Source organism: Leptodactylus fuscus, chromosome 4, assembly GCF_031893055.1.
Source record: "Leptodactylus fuscus isolate aLepFus1 chromosome 4, aLepFus1.hap2, whole genome shotgun sequence".
Classification (NCBI taxonomy): domain Eukaryota; kingdom Metazoa; phylum Chordata; class Amphibia; order Anura; family Leptodactylidae; genus Leptodactylus; species Leptodactylus fuscus.
The window spans coordinates 43,044,052-43,060,442 of record NC_134268.1 but is presented as its reverse complement, the minus strand read 5'-3'; the positions used below and the strand labels follow the sequence as shown (position 1 = coordinate 43,060,442).

The window sequence follows — 16,391 nt, the reverse complement described above, 5'->3', positions numbered from 1 at the left end:
ACACACACACCAACTTGTTCACCCAAAACCTCCCAAAAACCAACCACGAAACTTCCTCTATCCAAGATAACCACCTACTCCTCCTGCTAAGGCCTAGCTCTGTAAAAGCGACACTCAGCACAGAACCATGGGAGGCATGGGTTTAAATACCGAGTAGAGACCACTCCTCCCAGGTGCAAATGGGAGGACAGACTAATCAACCAGGAAAGAAAGCAATGAACCTAAATACTCCTAACATGAACGGCCTGCAAAAGCTCACGCGGCGTCTATGTGCCACATCACGTGGCACGTAACTCCGTGTAAACCCTCCCTTAGTGTGTCAATAGGAGACACTAAATGTTCACTGGTGAGATACTAAGAGTCAGTTTCCCCAAAAAAAACAGCGACTTCCCCACGGTGTGGCTGCTGACTTTTATCAGAACCCTGGTTGCCTTTTTAATGTAGATTGTGAGCCCCACATAGAGTTCACAATATACATTTTTTCCATATCAGTATGTCTTTGGAATATGGGGTGGAAATCCATGCAAACACGGGGAGAACATACAAACTCCTTGCAGATGTTTTTTTGCCCTTGGCAGGATTTGAACACCAGGACTCCAGCGCTGGAAGGCTGCAGTGCTAACCACTGAGCCACCATGTGAATTGCAATTTTTTCTCCCTAACACGTAGGAATAGCCGCCGGTTGGTAGAAATCTCAGTTTTCTTCGGTATGCAAATGAGTTCTCTTGCAGCACTGGGGGCGTCCCCAATGCTGCGAGAGAACTCTCCAGCGCCGCCTCCATCTTCGCCAGGAACGGCCTCTCTCCGCGTCTTCTTCCGGCCTGCCCGCAGTCATTTTCTTGTGGCCATTTACCCCAGCTTACTGTGTAAGAAGCCACAAGAAAATGGCTGCTTACACCAGTTTACTGTTTTCCAGGTTTTTTTTACCAGTTTTCCAATCATAACATAGAATACAGGTGAAGCCATTTTGGCTGCACAGTGAACGCTGTTAAAACGAAGACCGTAAAAAAGTCACACAAATGCACTTTTTCTCCAATTTACCCCATTCTGATTTCTTTCCAGCCTCCCAGCACATTGTACGGAATAAAAAACAGTAAACTTATGAAGAACAATTTGTCCCGCAAACATTAAGCTCTTTTATGGCTCTGTGAACAGAAAAATAAAAAAGTTATGGGGTTTGGAAGATGGGTGTCAAAAACAAAAATCGAAAAATGCCTCTGGTGGAAAGGGTTTAATGTCCGTTGCTCTCACACGTCACAGGAATAGAATAACAGACTTTAAATGACGGATGGCAAAGGAGCCTCTTCTGCTAAGCGTCCGTCTGCCTTCAACTCAATGTTAAATACATGACAGCAGCTTTTACTTTTGTAATGGAAGAAAAAGTCTGTTACAAAAGTAAAAAAAACATGATGGAAAAAAGTATCTGTGATGTTGTTTATATTAGAGTCAATGGGAATGGACAGATACAGGGGGAGCTCCATCTGTGTCCTTTACTCTACTACAGTTAATGTCTGCCGATGTCATCCAATGATATAAGACAGTAACGGACATTAATGGGTCCACACTGCATGGATAGACTATGATCTGTACCCACTCCCCGCATCTTCACCCAAGAACTAAAGACCAGGACACACGTTTTTGTCTTTGTTGGGCAGGGGTCTGCCAAACCTTTAATGTCTCCATCAAAATATCAAACATCAACAATTAAACACTTGGTAGAAAGGACCTCATAACTTGGATCAAGAGGGATATGCCCAGCCTGGTCTGCCACCTTACACACTTGCCATTCATTTTCTTTGGAACAATGACCTCTAGCTGGACTTGAGTAAAAAAATGAGACAGCACTATAATAAAGGTAAAGCTAATGAAAAGGTACAAAATATAGAGCAATGCATGTAAGACAATTCCCAACCCACAAACAATTACAAAAACCTCAGGTCCACAAAGAGGAAGGGAACTTGCTATAGCAGCTAGAAAGATGCAGGGAAAAGGTTGGAAATCATAACCCAATAGGGGTGACCCACCGACCTGTAATGTCATGGGGGAGTATAATGGAACTCAGAGGGGAGGCTGGGGTAACCATTGCACAGGTCACCCCAGCGCCGCACTTCCCATGAGGCGACCTTAAGCGACCGCTTCTGGTGGCGCTATGCCAGGGCCCCGGGGAGGGCGGCATTTTTGCTTACCTAAGCCAGTCAAGGACAAGCTTAGCACCGAGCGGTGGATTGGGGAGGCCGCTGTCATCCGCCTCGGGCGGCGAAAAGGGCAGGTTCACCCCTGGGTCACCCCCATGTGGAAGGAAACTTAACCCCACCTGCCTGGAGCAAAGGCGTAGTGAGTAGTCTGTGCGCCCCACCTGAATATTATTTTCAGGGACTTTATACATTCGGCTACCTGAGGCTTCAGGGGAATGGACCGTACTTGAAATTCAGTGCTTCTAGGTGGCCGTGCAGTTCAGTGCATCCTCCCAAATGGTACAGAGTCCCCCCAGATTTCTACACCTCTAACCACAAGGTTACCCTGAACACATTACTTCAGTCATGGGAATCATTCAGGATATGTGAGAAGTCCATTATACGTACCTTGAGAAAATGCTCTTGATGTATATATATCTAAAATATATTCACTTATTTCTATTAACATTAGTGCTTAAAGTGTTTGAACCCTTAAGAATTTTCTAAGTTTCTGCAAAAAATTGACCATAAACTATATCAGCTTTTTACACAAGTTCTATAAATAGATTAAAAAAAGCCAAATCAAACAAATTTGCCTAAAATATTAGACTTTGTCTTTTATCTTTAGAAAAAAAATTAACCAATATCACATATCTGTGAGTGGCAAAAGTATGTGAACCTTTAGGATTAGCAAGAACCTTTAGAAACTTTAGGATTGAAGGTGAAATTAGATGTTTTCAATAAATGGGATGACAATAAGGTGTGATCGAGTAACCTGTTTTATTCAAAGAACAGGGATCTATTAAAGTCTCATCTTCATGGCACGTTTGGGCAAGTGTATTATGGCATGAACAAAGGAGATTTCCTCCATTTGTACGCAATCTACCCGACTGTGATTCGGTGGACTCCAAACTCTATAAAGATGGTTTTGCAACCTTTTCCAAAATGATGAGTATCAGCAACTCTTCTTCGAAGGTCCTCAGAAATCTCAAATGTGTCAGCCAAGTTTCATACTTTCTGTTGTCAATGGATCTTTGCTAGAGATGAGCGAACAGTGTTCTATCGAACTCATGTTCGATCGGATATTAGGCTGTTCGGCATGTTCGAATCGAATCGAACACCGCGTGGTAAAGTGCGCCATTACTCGATTCCCCTCCCACCTTCCCTGGCGCCTTTTTTGCTCCAATAACAGCGCTGGGTAGGTGGGACAGGAACTACGACACCGGTGACGTTGAAAAAAGTAGGCAAAACCCATTGGCTGCCGAAAACATGTGACCTCTAATTTAAAAGAACAGCGACGCCCAGCTTCGCGTCATTCTGAGCTTGCAATTCACCGAGGACGGAGGTTTCCGTCCAGCTAGCTAGGGCTTAGATTCTGGGTAGGCAGGGACAGGCTAGGATAGGAAGGAGAAGACAACCAACAGCTCTTGTAAGAGCTAAATTCCAGGGAGAAGCTTGTCAGTGTAACGTGGCACTGACGGGCTCAATCGCCGCAACCCAGCTTTCCCAGGATCCTGAATGGAATACACTGTCAGTGTATTCCCGTATACCCGATATATACCCCGATACCCGTTCCAACGGTGTGCCCCCCCACCTTCACCCCAGAAATACCCTGCAAGTCCCCTAGCAATAGAATTGGGGCTATATACACCCACAATTTTTACTACTGGTATACAGTGCCATTGTCTGACTGGGAATTCAAAGAATATATTGGGAATACAAATACCCTCATTTCTTGCTACTGCCATATAGTGCCAGTTTCTGACTGGTAATTCAAAGAATATATTGGGGTTACGTGCACCCACAATTTTTACTACTGGTATACAGTGCCATTGTCTGACTGGGAATTCAAAGAATATATTGGGAATACAAATACCCTCATTTCTTGCTACTGCCATATAGTGCCAGTGTCTGACTGGGAATTCAAAGAATATATTGGGGTTACGTGCACCCACAATTTTTACTACTGGTATACAGTGCCATTGTCTGACTGGGAATTCAAAGAGTATATTGGGAATACAAATACCCTCATTTCTTGCTACTGCCATATAGTGCCAGTTTCTGACTGGGAATTCAAAGAATATATTGGGGTTACGTGCACCCACAATTTTTACTACTGGTATACAGTGCCATTGTCTGACTGGGAATTCAAAGAATATATTGGGGTTATAAATACCCTCATTTCTTGCTACTGCCATATAGTGCCAGTTTCTGACTGGTAATTCAAAGAATATATTGGGGTTACGTGCACCCACAATTTTTACTACTGGTATACAGTGCCATTGTCTGACTGGGAATTCAAAGAGTATATTGGGAATACAAATACCCTCATTTCTTGCTACTGCCATATAGTGCCAGTGTCTGACTGGGAATTCAAAGAATATATTGGGGTTACGTGCACCCACAATTTTTACTACTGGTATACAGTGCCATTGTCTGACTGGGAATTCAAAGAGTATATTGGGAATACAAATACCCTCATTTCTTGCTACTGCCATATAGTGCCAGTTTCTGACTGGGAATTCAAAGAATATATTGGGGTTACGTGCACCCACAATTTTTACTACTGGTATACAGTGCCATTGTCTGACTGGGAATTCAAAGAATATATTGGGGTTATAAATACCCTCATTTCTTGCTACTGCCATATAGTGCCAGTTTCTGACTGGTAATTCAAAGAATATATTGGGGTTACGTGCACCCACAATTTTTACTACTGGTATACAGTGCCATTGTCTGACTGGGAATTCAAAGAGTATATTGGGAATACAAATACCCTCATTTCTTGCTACTGCCATATAGTGCCAGTGTCTGACTGGGAATTCAAAGAATATATTGGGGTTACGTGCACCCACAATTTTTACTACTGGTATACAGTGCCATTGTCTGACTGGGAATTCAAAGAGTATATTGGGAATACAAATACCCTCATTTCTTGCTACTGCCATATAGTGCCAGTTTCTGACTGGGAATTCAAAGAATATATTGGGGTTACGTGCACCCACAATTTTTACTACTGGTATACAGTGCCATTGTCTGACTGGGAATTCAAAGAGTATATTGGGAATACAAATACCCTCATTTCTTGCTACTGCCATATAGTGCCAGTTTCTGACTGGGAATTCAAAGAATATATTGGGGTTACGTGCACCCACAATTTTTACTACTGGTATACAGTGCCATTGTCTGACTGGGAATTCAAAGAGTATATTGGGAATACAAATACCCTCATTTCTTGCTACTGCCATATAGTGCCAGTTTCTGACTGGGAATTCAAAGAATATATTGGGGTTACGTGCACCCACAATTTTTACTACTGGTATACAGTGCCATTGTCTGACTGGGAATTCAAAGAATATATTGGGGTTATAAATACCCTCATTTCTTGCTACTGCCATATAGTGCCAGTTTCTGACTGGGAATTCAAAGAATATATTGGGGTTACGTGCACCCACAATTTTTACTACTGGTATACAGTGCCATTGTCTGACTGGGAATTCAAAGAATATATTGGGGTTATAAATACCCTCATTTCTTGCTACTGCCATATAGTGCCAGTTTCTGACTGGTAATTCAAAGAATATATTGGGGTTACGTGCACCCACAATTTTTACTACTGGTATACAGTGCCATTGTCTGACTGGGAATTCAAAGAGTATATTGGGAATACAAATACCCTCATTTCTTGCTACTGCCATATAGTGCCAGTGTCTGACTGGGAATTCAAAGAATATATTGGGGTTACGTGCACCCACAATTTTTACTACTGGTATACAGTGCCATTGTCTGACTGGGAATTCAAAGAGTATATTGGGAATACAAATACCCTCATTTCTTGCTACTGCCATATAGTGCCAGTTTCTGACTGGGAATTCAAAGAATATATTGGGGTTACGTGCACCCACAATTTTTACTACTGGTATACAGTGCCATTGTCTGACTGGGAATTCAAAGAATATATTGGGAATACAAATACCCTCATTTCTTGCTACTGCCATATAGTGCCAGTGTCTGACTGGGAATTCAAAGAATATATTGGGGTTACGTGCACCCACAATTTTTACTACTGGTATACAGTGCCATTGTCTGACTGGGAATTCAAAGAGTATATTGGGAATACAAATACCCTCATTTCTTGCTACTGCCATATAGTGCCAGTTTCTGACTGGGAATTCAAAGAATATATTGGGGTTACGTGCACCCACAATTTTTACTACTGGTATACAGTGCCATTGTCTGACTGGGAATTCAAAGAATATATTGGGGTTATAAATACCCTCATTTCTTGCTACTGCCATATAGTGCCAGTTTCTGACTGGTAATTCAAAGAATATATTGGGGTTACGTGCACCCACAATTTTTACTACTGGTATACAGTGCCATTGTCTGACTGGGAATTCAAAGAGTATATTGGGAATACAAATACCCTCATTTCTTGCTACTGCCATATAGTGCCAGTGTCTGACTGGGAATTCAAAGAATATATTGGGGTTACGTGCACCCACAATTTTTACTACTGGTATACAGTGCCATTGTCTGACTGGGAATTCAAAGAGTATATTGGGAATACAAATACCCTCATTTCTTGCTACTGCCATATAGTGCCAGTTTCTGACTGGGAATTCAAAGAATATATTGGGGTTACGTGCACCCACAATTTTTACTACTGGTATACAGTGCCATTGTCTGACTGGGAATTCAAAGAATATATTGGGGTTATAAATACCCTCATTTCTTGCTACTGCCATATAGTGCCAGTTTCTGACTGGTAATTCAAAGAATATATTGGGGTTACGTGCACCCACAATTTTTACTACTGGTATACAGTGCCATTGTCTGACTGGGAATTCAAAGAGTATATTGGGAATACAAATACCCTCATTTCTTGCTACTGCCATATAGTGCCAGTGTCTGACTGGGAATTCAAAGAATATATTGGGGTTACGTGCACCCACAATTTTTACTACTGGTATACAGTGCCATTGTCTGACTGGGAATTCAAAGAGTATATTGGGAATACAAATACCCTCATTTCTTGCTACTGCCATATAGTGCCAGTTTCTGACTGGGAATTCAAAGAATATATTGGGGTTACGTGCACCCACAATTTTTACTACTGGTATACAGTGCCATTGTCTGACTGGGAATTCAAAGAGTATATTGGGAATACAAATACCCTCATTTCTTGCTACTGCCATATAGTGCCAGTTTCTGACTGGGAATTCAAAGAATATATTGGGGTTACGTGCACCCACAATTTTTACTACTGGTATACAGTGCCATTGTCTGACTGGGAATTCAAAGAATATATTGGGGTTATAAATACCCTCATTTCTTGCTACTGCCATATAGTGCCAGTTTCTGACTGGGAATTCAAAGAATATATTGGGGTTACGTGCACCCACAATTTTTACTACTGGTATACAGTGCCATTGTCTGACTGGGAATTCAAAGAATATATTGGGGTTATAAATACCCTCATTTCTTGCTACTGCCATATAGTGCCAGTTTCTGACTGGTAATTCAAAGAATATATTGGGGTTACGTGCACCCACAATTTTTACTACTGGTATACAGTGCCATTGTCTGACTGGGAATTCAAAGAGTATATTGGGAATACAAATACCCTCATTTCTTGCTACTGCCATATAGTGCCAGTGTCTGACTGGGAATTCAAAGAATATATTGGGGTTACGTGCACCCACAATTTTTACTACTGGTATACAGTGCCATTGTCTGACTGGGAATTCAAAGAGTATATTGGGAATACAAATACCCTCATTTCTTGCTACTGCCATATAGTGCCAGTTTCTGACTGGGAATTCAAAGAATATATTGGGGTTACGTGCACCCACAATTTTTACTACTGGTATACAGTGCCATTGTCTGACTGGGAATTCAAAGAGTATATTGGGGTTATAAATACCCTCATTTCTTGCTACTGCCATATAGTGCCAGTTTCTGACTGGTAATTCAAAGAATATATTGGGGTTACGTGCACCCACAATTTTTACTACTGGTATACAGTGCCAATTTCTAACTAGGAATTCAAAATGCGCAAGGCTCCCGGAAAGGGACGTGGACGAGGCCGTGGGCGAGGTCGGGGGAATGGTTCTGGGGAGCAAGGTAGCAGTGAAGCCACAGGGCGTCCCGTGCCTACTCCTGTGGGGCAGCAAGCATTGCGCCACTCCACAGTGCCAGGGTTGCTTGCCACATTAACTAAACTGCAGGGTACAAACCTTAGTAGGCCCGAGAACCAGGAACAGGTCTTGCAATGGCTGTCAGAGAACGCTTACAGCACATTGTCCAGCAGCCAGTCAGACTCTGCCTCCTCTCCTCCTATTACCCAACAGTCTTGTCTTCCTTCCTCCCAAAATTCCGAAGCTTTACAGAACAATAACCCAAACTGTCCCTGCTCCCCAGAGCTGTTCTCCGCTCCTTTCATTGTCCCTCAACCTGCCTCTCCACGTCACGATTCCACGAACCTAACAGAGGAGCATCTGTATCCAGATGCTCAAACACTAGAGTCTCCTCCATCTCCGTTCGATTTGGTGGTGGATGACCAGCAACCCACCCTCATCGACGATGATGTGACGCAGTTGCCGTCAGGGCATCCAGTTGACCGGCGCATTGTGCGGGAGGAGGAGATGAGACAGGAGTTGGAAGAGGAAGTGGTGGATGATGAGGACACTGACCCGACCTGGACAGGGGGGATGTCAAGCGGGGAAAGTAGTGTGGATGTTGAGGCAGGTGCAGCACCAAAAAGGGTAGCTAGAGGCAGAGGCAGAGGTCAGCAGCTTAGGCGAAGCCAGGCCACACCCGGAATCTCCCAAGATGTTCCAGTTCGTACCCAGCCCCGAAAAACTCCCACCTCGAGGGCACGTTTCTCGAAGGTGTGGAGTTTTTTCAAGGAATGCGCCGAGGACAGATATAGTGTTGTCTGCACAATTTGCCTCTCGAAATTGATTAGGGGCTCTGAGAAGAGCAACCTGTCCACCACTTCAATGCGCCGTCATTTGGAATCCAAGCACTGGAATCAGTGGCAGGCAGCAACGGCAGGACAAAGGCCGACTGCCGTTCACGCCACTGCCACTGCCTCTGCCTCTGCCTCTGCCACTGCCACTGCTGACTGTGCTGGCGATGCACTCCAGAGGACGAGCCAGGACACCACTTCATCTGCCTCCGCCACTTTGTTGACTTCTACCTCATCCTCCCCTGGTCCTGTCTTATCTCCTTCTCCTGCACCATCAAAGGCACCATCAGGCGTTTCTTTACAACAACCCACCATCTCTCAGACATTGGAGCGGCGGCAGAAATACACTGCTAACCACCCACACGCGCAAGCCTTGAACGCCAACATCGCTAAACTGCTGGCCCAGGAGATGTTGGCGTTCCGGCTTGTTGAAACTCCCGCCTTCCTGGACCTGATGGCAACTGCGGCACCTCGCTATGCCGTCCCTAGCCGTCACTACTTCTCCCGGTGTGCCGTCCCCGCCTTGCACCAGCACGTGTCACTCAACATCAGGCGGGCCCTTAGTTCCGCGCTTTGCACAAAGGTCCACTTGACCACCGACGCGTGGACAAGTGCATGCGGACAGGGACGCTACATTTCACTGACGGCACACTGGGTGAATGTAGTTGAGGCTGGGACTGCTTCCCAAACTGGCCCGGTGTACCTCGTCTCCCCGCCTAACATTCCTGGCAGGGACACGAGAAGAACACCCCCCTCCTCCTCCTCCTCCTCTACCGCCTCCTCCTCCGCCACCGCCTCCTCCTCCGCCACCGCCTCCTCCTCCGCTGTTAGATTGACCCCAGCTACGAGTTGGAAACGTTGCAGCACTGGCGTTGGTAGACGTCAGCAGGCTGTGCTGAAGCTGATCAGCTTGGGGGACAGACAGCACACTGCCTCCGAGGTGAGGGATGCCCTCCTCGATGAGACGGCAATATGGTTTGAGCCGCTGCACCTGGGCCCAGGCATGGTCGTTTGTGATAACGGCCGGAACCTGGTAGCAGCTCTGGAGCTTGCCGGACTCCAACATGTTCCATGCCTGGCCCACGTCTTCAACCTAGTGGTGCAACGTTTCCTAAAGAGCTACCCCAATGTTCCAGAGCTACTGGTGAAAGTGCGGCGCATGTGCGCCCACTTTCGCAAGTCGACAGTAGCCGCTGCTAGCTTAAAATCTCTCCAGCAACGCCTGCATGTGCCACAACACCGGCTTTTGTGCGACGTCCCCACACGCTGGAACTCAACGTTTCAGATGTTGAATAGAGTGGTTGAGCAGCAGAGACCTTTGATGGAATACCAGCTACAAAACCCTAGGGTGCCACAAAGTCAGCTGCCTCAGTTTCACATCCATGAGTGGCCATGGATGAGAGACCTTTGTGACATCCTACGGGTCTTTGAGGAGTCCACAAGGAGGGTGAGCTCTGAGGATGCGATGGTGAGCCTTACAATCCCGCTCTTGTGTGTTCTGAGAGAATCCCTGATTGACATCAGGGATAACTCAGATCACACAGAGGAGTTAGGGATAGCATCCGATCCGTCACAGCTGGAGAGTAGGTCCACACATCTGTCCGCTTCACTGCGTTTAATGGAGGAGGAGGAGGAGGAGGAGGAGGAAGAAGAGTTGTCCGATGATGTGATGGTGATACAGGAGGCTTCCGGGCAACTTCGAATCGTCCCATTGTTGCAGCGCGGATGGGTAGACATGGAGGATGAGGAGGAAATGGAGATTGAACTTTCCGGTGGGGCCAGAGGAGTCATGCCAACTAACACTGTGGCAGACATGGCTGAGTTCATGTTGGGGTGCTTTACAACCGACAAGCGTATTGTCAAAATCATGGAGGACAACCAGTACTGGATCTTTGCTATCCTTGACCCCCGGTATAAAAACAACATCTCGTCTTTTATTCCGGTAGAGGGGAGGGCCAATCGCATCAATGCTTGCCACAGGCAATTGGTGCAGAATATGATGGAGATGTTTCCAGCATGTGACGTTGGCGGCAGGGAGGGCAGTTCCTCCAGTAGGCAACCAAGTTCTCACCGGTCCACACAAACGAGGGGCACACTGTCTAAGGTCTGGGACACCTTGATGGCACCCCCTCGCCAAAGTGCCGCCACGGAGGGTCCTAGTGTCACCAGGCGTGAGAAGTATAGGCGCATGTTGCGGGAATACCTTTCCGACCACAGCCCTGTCCTCTCCGACCCCTCTGCGCCCTACACGTATTGGGTGTCGAAGTTGGACCTGTGGCTTGAACTTGCCCTATATGCCTTGGAGGTGCTGTCCTGTCCTGCCGCCAGCGTCCTATCTGAGAGGGTGTTCAGTGCAGCCGGTGGCATCATCACTGACAAGCGCACCCGTCTGTCAGCTGAGAGTGCCGACCGGCTCACTTTGATAAAAATGAACCACCACTGGGTAGAGCCGTCATTTTTGTGCCCACCTGTGTAAAGCACCCCAACATGAAACTCCATGTCTGTACTCAACCTCTCCAATTCCTCCGCATCCTCATACTCATCCACCATAAGCGTTGCACAATTCTGCTAATACTAGGCTCCCTCCACCCTGATTTCCCCCAACTCTGCTGGTTAGAGGCTCCCTCCACCATGAATTTGCCCAAACTGGGCTGTTTAGAGGCTCCCTCCACCATGAATTGGTCCAAACTGGGTTTTTTAGAGGCTCCCTCCACCATGAATTTGCCCAAACTGGGCTGTTTAGAGGCTCCCTCCACCATGAATTGGTCCAAACTGGGCTGGTTAGAGGCTCCCTCCACCATGAATTTCCCAAAACTTGGCTGTTTAGAGGCTCCCTCCACCATGAATTTGCCCAAACTGGGCTGTTTAGAGGCTCCCTCCACCATTAATTGGTCCAAACTGGGCTGGTTAGAGGCTCCCTCCACCATGAATTTGCCCAAACTGGGGTGGTTAGAGGCTCCCTCCACCATTAATTGGTCCAAACTGGGCTGGTTAGAGGCTCCCTCCACCATGAATTTCCCAAAACTTGGCTGTTTAGAGGCTCCCTCCACCATTAATTGGTCCAAACTGGGCTGGTTAGAGGCTCCCTCCACCATGAATTTGCCCAAACTGGGCTGTTTAGAGGCTCCCTCCACCATTAATTGGTCCAAACTGGGCTGGTTAGAGGCTCCCTCCACCATGAATTTGCCCAAACTGGGCTGTTTAGAGGCTCCCTCCACCATGAATTGGTCCAAACTGGGGTGGTTAGAGGCTCCCTCCACCATGAATTGGTCCAAACTGGGGTGGTTAGAGGCTCCCTCCACCATTAATTGGTCCAAACTGGGCTGGTTAGAGGCTCCCTCCACAATTAATTGGTCCAAACTGGGCTAATTAGAGGCTCCCTCCACCATGAATTGGTCCAAACTGGGTTTTTTAGAGGCTCCCTCCACCATTAATTGGTCCAAACTGGGCTGGTTAGAGGCTCCCTCCACAATTAATTGGTCCAAACTGGGCTAATTAGAGGCTCCCTCCACCATGAATTGGTCCAAACTGGGTTTTTTAGAGGCTCCCTCCACCATGAATTTGCCCAAACTGGGCTGTTTAGAGGCTCCCTCCACCATGAATTGGTCCAAACTGGGCTGGTTAGAGGCTCCCTCCACCATGAATTGGTCCAAACTGGGGTGGTTAGAGGCTCCCTCCACCATTAATTGGTCCAAACTGGGCTGGTTAGAGGCTCCCTCCACCATTAATTGGTCCAAACTGGGCTGGTTAGAGGCTCCCTCCACCATGAATTTGCCCAAACTGGGGTGGTTAGAGGCTCCCTCCACCATTAATTGGTCCAAACTGGGCTGGTTAGAGGCTCCCTCCACAATTAATTGGTCCAAACTGGGCTAATTAGAGGCTCCCTCCACCATGAATTGGTCCAAACTGGGTTTTTTAGAGGCTCCCTCCACCATGAATTTGCCCAAACTGGGCTGTTTAGAGGCTCCCTCCACCATGAATTGGTCCAAACTGGGCTGGTTAGAGGCTCCCTCCACCATGAATTTCCCAAAACTTGGCTGTTTAGAGGCTCCCTCCACCATGAATTTGCCCAAACTGGGCTGTTTAGAGGCTCCCTCCACCATTAATTGGTCCAAACTGGGCTGGTTAGAGGCTCCCTCCACCATGAATTTGCCCAAACTGGGGTGGTTAGAGGCTCCCTCCACCATTAATTGGTCCAAACTGGGCTGGTTAGAGGCTCCCTCCACCATGAATTTCCCAAAACTTGGCTGTTTAGAGGCTCCCTCCACCATTAATTGGTCCAAACTGGGCTGGTTAGAGGCTCCCTCCACCATGAATTTGCCCAAACTGGGCTGTTTAGAGGCTCCCTCCACCATTAATTGGTCCAAACTGGGCTGGTTAGAGGCTCCCTCCACCATGAATTTGCCCAAACTGGGCTGTTTAGAGGCTCCCTCCACCATGAATTGGTCCAAACTGGGGTGGTTAGAGGCTCCCTCCACCATGAATTGGTCCAAACTGGGGTGGTTAGAGGCTCCCTCCACCATTAATTGGTCCAAACTGGGCTGGTTAGAGGCTCCCTCCACAATTAATTGGTCCAAACTGGGCTAATTAGAGGCTCCCTCCACCATGAATTGGTCCAAACTGGGTTTTTTAGAGGCTCCCTCCACCATTAATTGGTCCAAACTGGGCTGGTTAGAGGCTCCCTCCACAATTAATTGGTCCAAACTGGGCTAATTAGAGGCTCCCTCCACCATGAATTGGTCCAAACTGGGTTTTTTAGAGGCTCCCTCCACCATGAATTTGCCCAAACTGGGCTGTTTAGAGGCTCCCTCCACCATGAATTGGTCCAAACTGGGCTGGTTAGAGGCTCCCTCCACCATGAATTTCCCAAAACTTGGCTGTTTAGAGGCTCCCTCCACCATTAATTGGTCCAAACTGGGCTGGTTAGAGGCTCCCTCCACCATTAATTGGTCCAAACTGGGCTGGTTAGAGGCTCCCTCCACCATTAATTGGTCCAAACTGGGCTGGTTAGAGGCTCCCTCCACCATGAATTTCCCAAAACTTGGCTGTTTAGAGGCTCCCTCCACCATTAATTGGTCCAAACTGGGCTGGTTAGAGGCTCCCTCCACCATGAATTTGCCCAAACTGGGCTGTTTAGAGGCTCCCTCCACCATGAATTGGTCCAAACTGGGCTGGTTAGAGGCTCCCTCCACCATGAATTTCCCAAAACTTGGCTGTTTAGAGGCTCCCTCCACCATGAATTGGTCCAAACTGGGCTGGTTAGAGGCTCCCTCCACCATGAATTGGTCCAAACTGGGGTGGTTAGAGGCTCCCTCCACCATTAATTGGTCCAAACTGGGCTGGTTAGAGGCTCCCTCCACAATTAATTGGTCCAAACTGGGCTAATTAGAGGCTCCCTCCACCATGAATTGGTCCAAACTGGGTTTTTTAGAGGCTCCCTCCACCATGAATTTGCCCAAACTGGGCTGTTTAGAGGCTCCCTCCACCATGAATTGGTCCAAACTGGGCTGGTTAGAGGCTCCCTCCACCATGAATTTCCCAAAACTTGGCTGTTTAGAGGCTCCCTCCACCATTAATTGGTCCAAACTGGGCTGGTTAGAGGCTCCCTCCACCATTAATTGGTCCAAACTGGGCTGGTTAGAGGCTCCCTCCACCATTAATTGGTCCAAACTGGGCTGGTTAGAGGCTCCCTCCACCATTAATTGGTCCAAACTGGGCTGGTTAGAGGCTCCCTCCACCATTAATTGGTCCAAACTGGGCTGGTTAGAGGCTCCCTCCACCATGAATTTGCCCAAACTGGGCTGTTTAGAGGCTCCCTCCACCATGAATTGGTCCAAACTGGGCTGGTTAGAGGCTCCCTCCACCATGAATTTCCCAAAACTTGGCTGTTTAGAGGCTCCCTCCACCATTAATTGGTCCAAACTGGGCTGGTTAGAGGCTCCCTCCACCATGAATTGGTCCAAACTGGGGTTTTTAGAGGCTCCCTCCACCATGAATTGGTCCAAACTGGGGTTTTTAGAGTCTCCCTCCACCATGAATTGGTCCAAACTGGGGTTTTTAGAGTCTCCCTCCACCATGAATTGGTCCAAACTGGGGTTTTTAGAGGCTCCCTCCACCATGAATTTGCCCAAACTCTGCTGGTTAGAGGCTCAATCCACCCTGATTTTCAAAACAAATGTTGGTGCCAACCTCAACTTACTACAAGGGCCAAATTCACTGCTGGTGACAAGCTCTCCTCACTGCAAGTGCCAAATACACATGTTTCAAGGTGTTTTCCTACTGTCAGAGAGGTGGTATTGAGTGTGTAAAGTGTGTAGTTGTTAGGCTGTGATGTTGGGGTAATAGAGGGTCTTTGGTGTGTTAGATGCCCCCAGACATGCTTCCCCTGCTGTCCCAGTGTCATTCCAGAGGTGTTGGCATCATTTCCTGGGGTGTCATAGTGGACTTGGTGACCCTCCAGACACGGATTTGGGTTTCCCCCTTAACGAGTATCTGTTCCCCATAGACTATAATGGGGTTCGAAACCCGTTCGAACACACGAACATTGAGCGGCTGTTCGAATCGAATTTCGAACCTCGAACATTTTAGTGTTCGCTCATCTCTAATCTTTGCATGTGAAGGTATTTTATTCATGTTTTAACAAAGATTACAAGTTATTTTTTATGGATGCTGGAAGTTTTACCATCATTTTGAGGAATTGGTTTCCAAGCTGCTAATCTTGGTTCTTCCGTGCATCTGCATTGGCTCATACTCCTATATATTGAACAGTGGTATATCAGTGTGGTGTTGAGCGGTGTTTTTCTATTTTTGAGATTCCTGAGGACCTTCGAAGAAGAGTTGCTGATACTTATCATATTGGAAAAGGTTGCAAAACCATCTTTATAGAGTTTGGAGTCCACCAAATCACAGTTGGGTAGATTGTGAACAAATGAAGGAAATTCAAGACCATTATGTTCCTGTGCAGGAGTGGTCAACTAAGATAGATCCCACCAAGAGCAAGACATATAATAGTCCACAAGGTCACAGAGGTACCCAAGGTAACCTATAAGAAGGCCATTTGCAGTTTGCTGAAGATCATCTGAACAGATGTTTTGTGTAAGAATCAGATCAAAATTGAGTTTTTTGGTTTAAGTGAGAAGCGTTATGTACAACGAAAGAACTCTGCACCCAAGAATAAACACCCAATACTATCTATCACACTCAGTTAGTGGTAGTATCAAGGTTTGGACCTGTTTTCTTGCATC

At 46.7% G+C, this 16,391-nt stretch overlaps 1 protein-coding gene across 2 annotated transcripts in view; it reads left to right on the top strand.

Annotated features, from left to right (window-relative positions):
- Positions 1 to 16,391, top strand: part of CHMP4C (charged multivesicular body protein 4C) — a 34,718-nt gene that overhangs the window by 9,151 nt on the left and 9,176 nt on the right. The gene's annotated exons all lie outside the window — the stretch shown is intronic.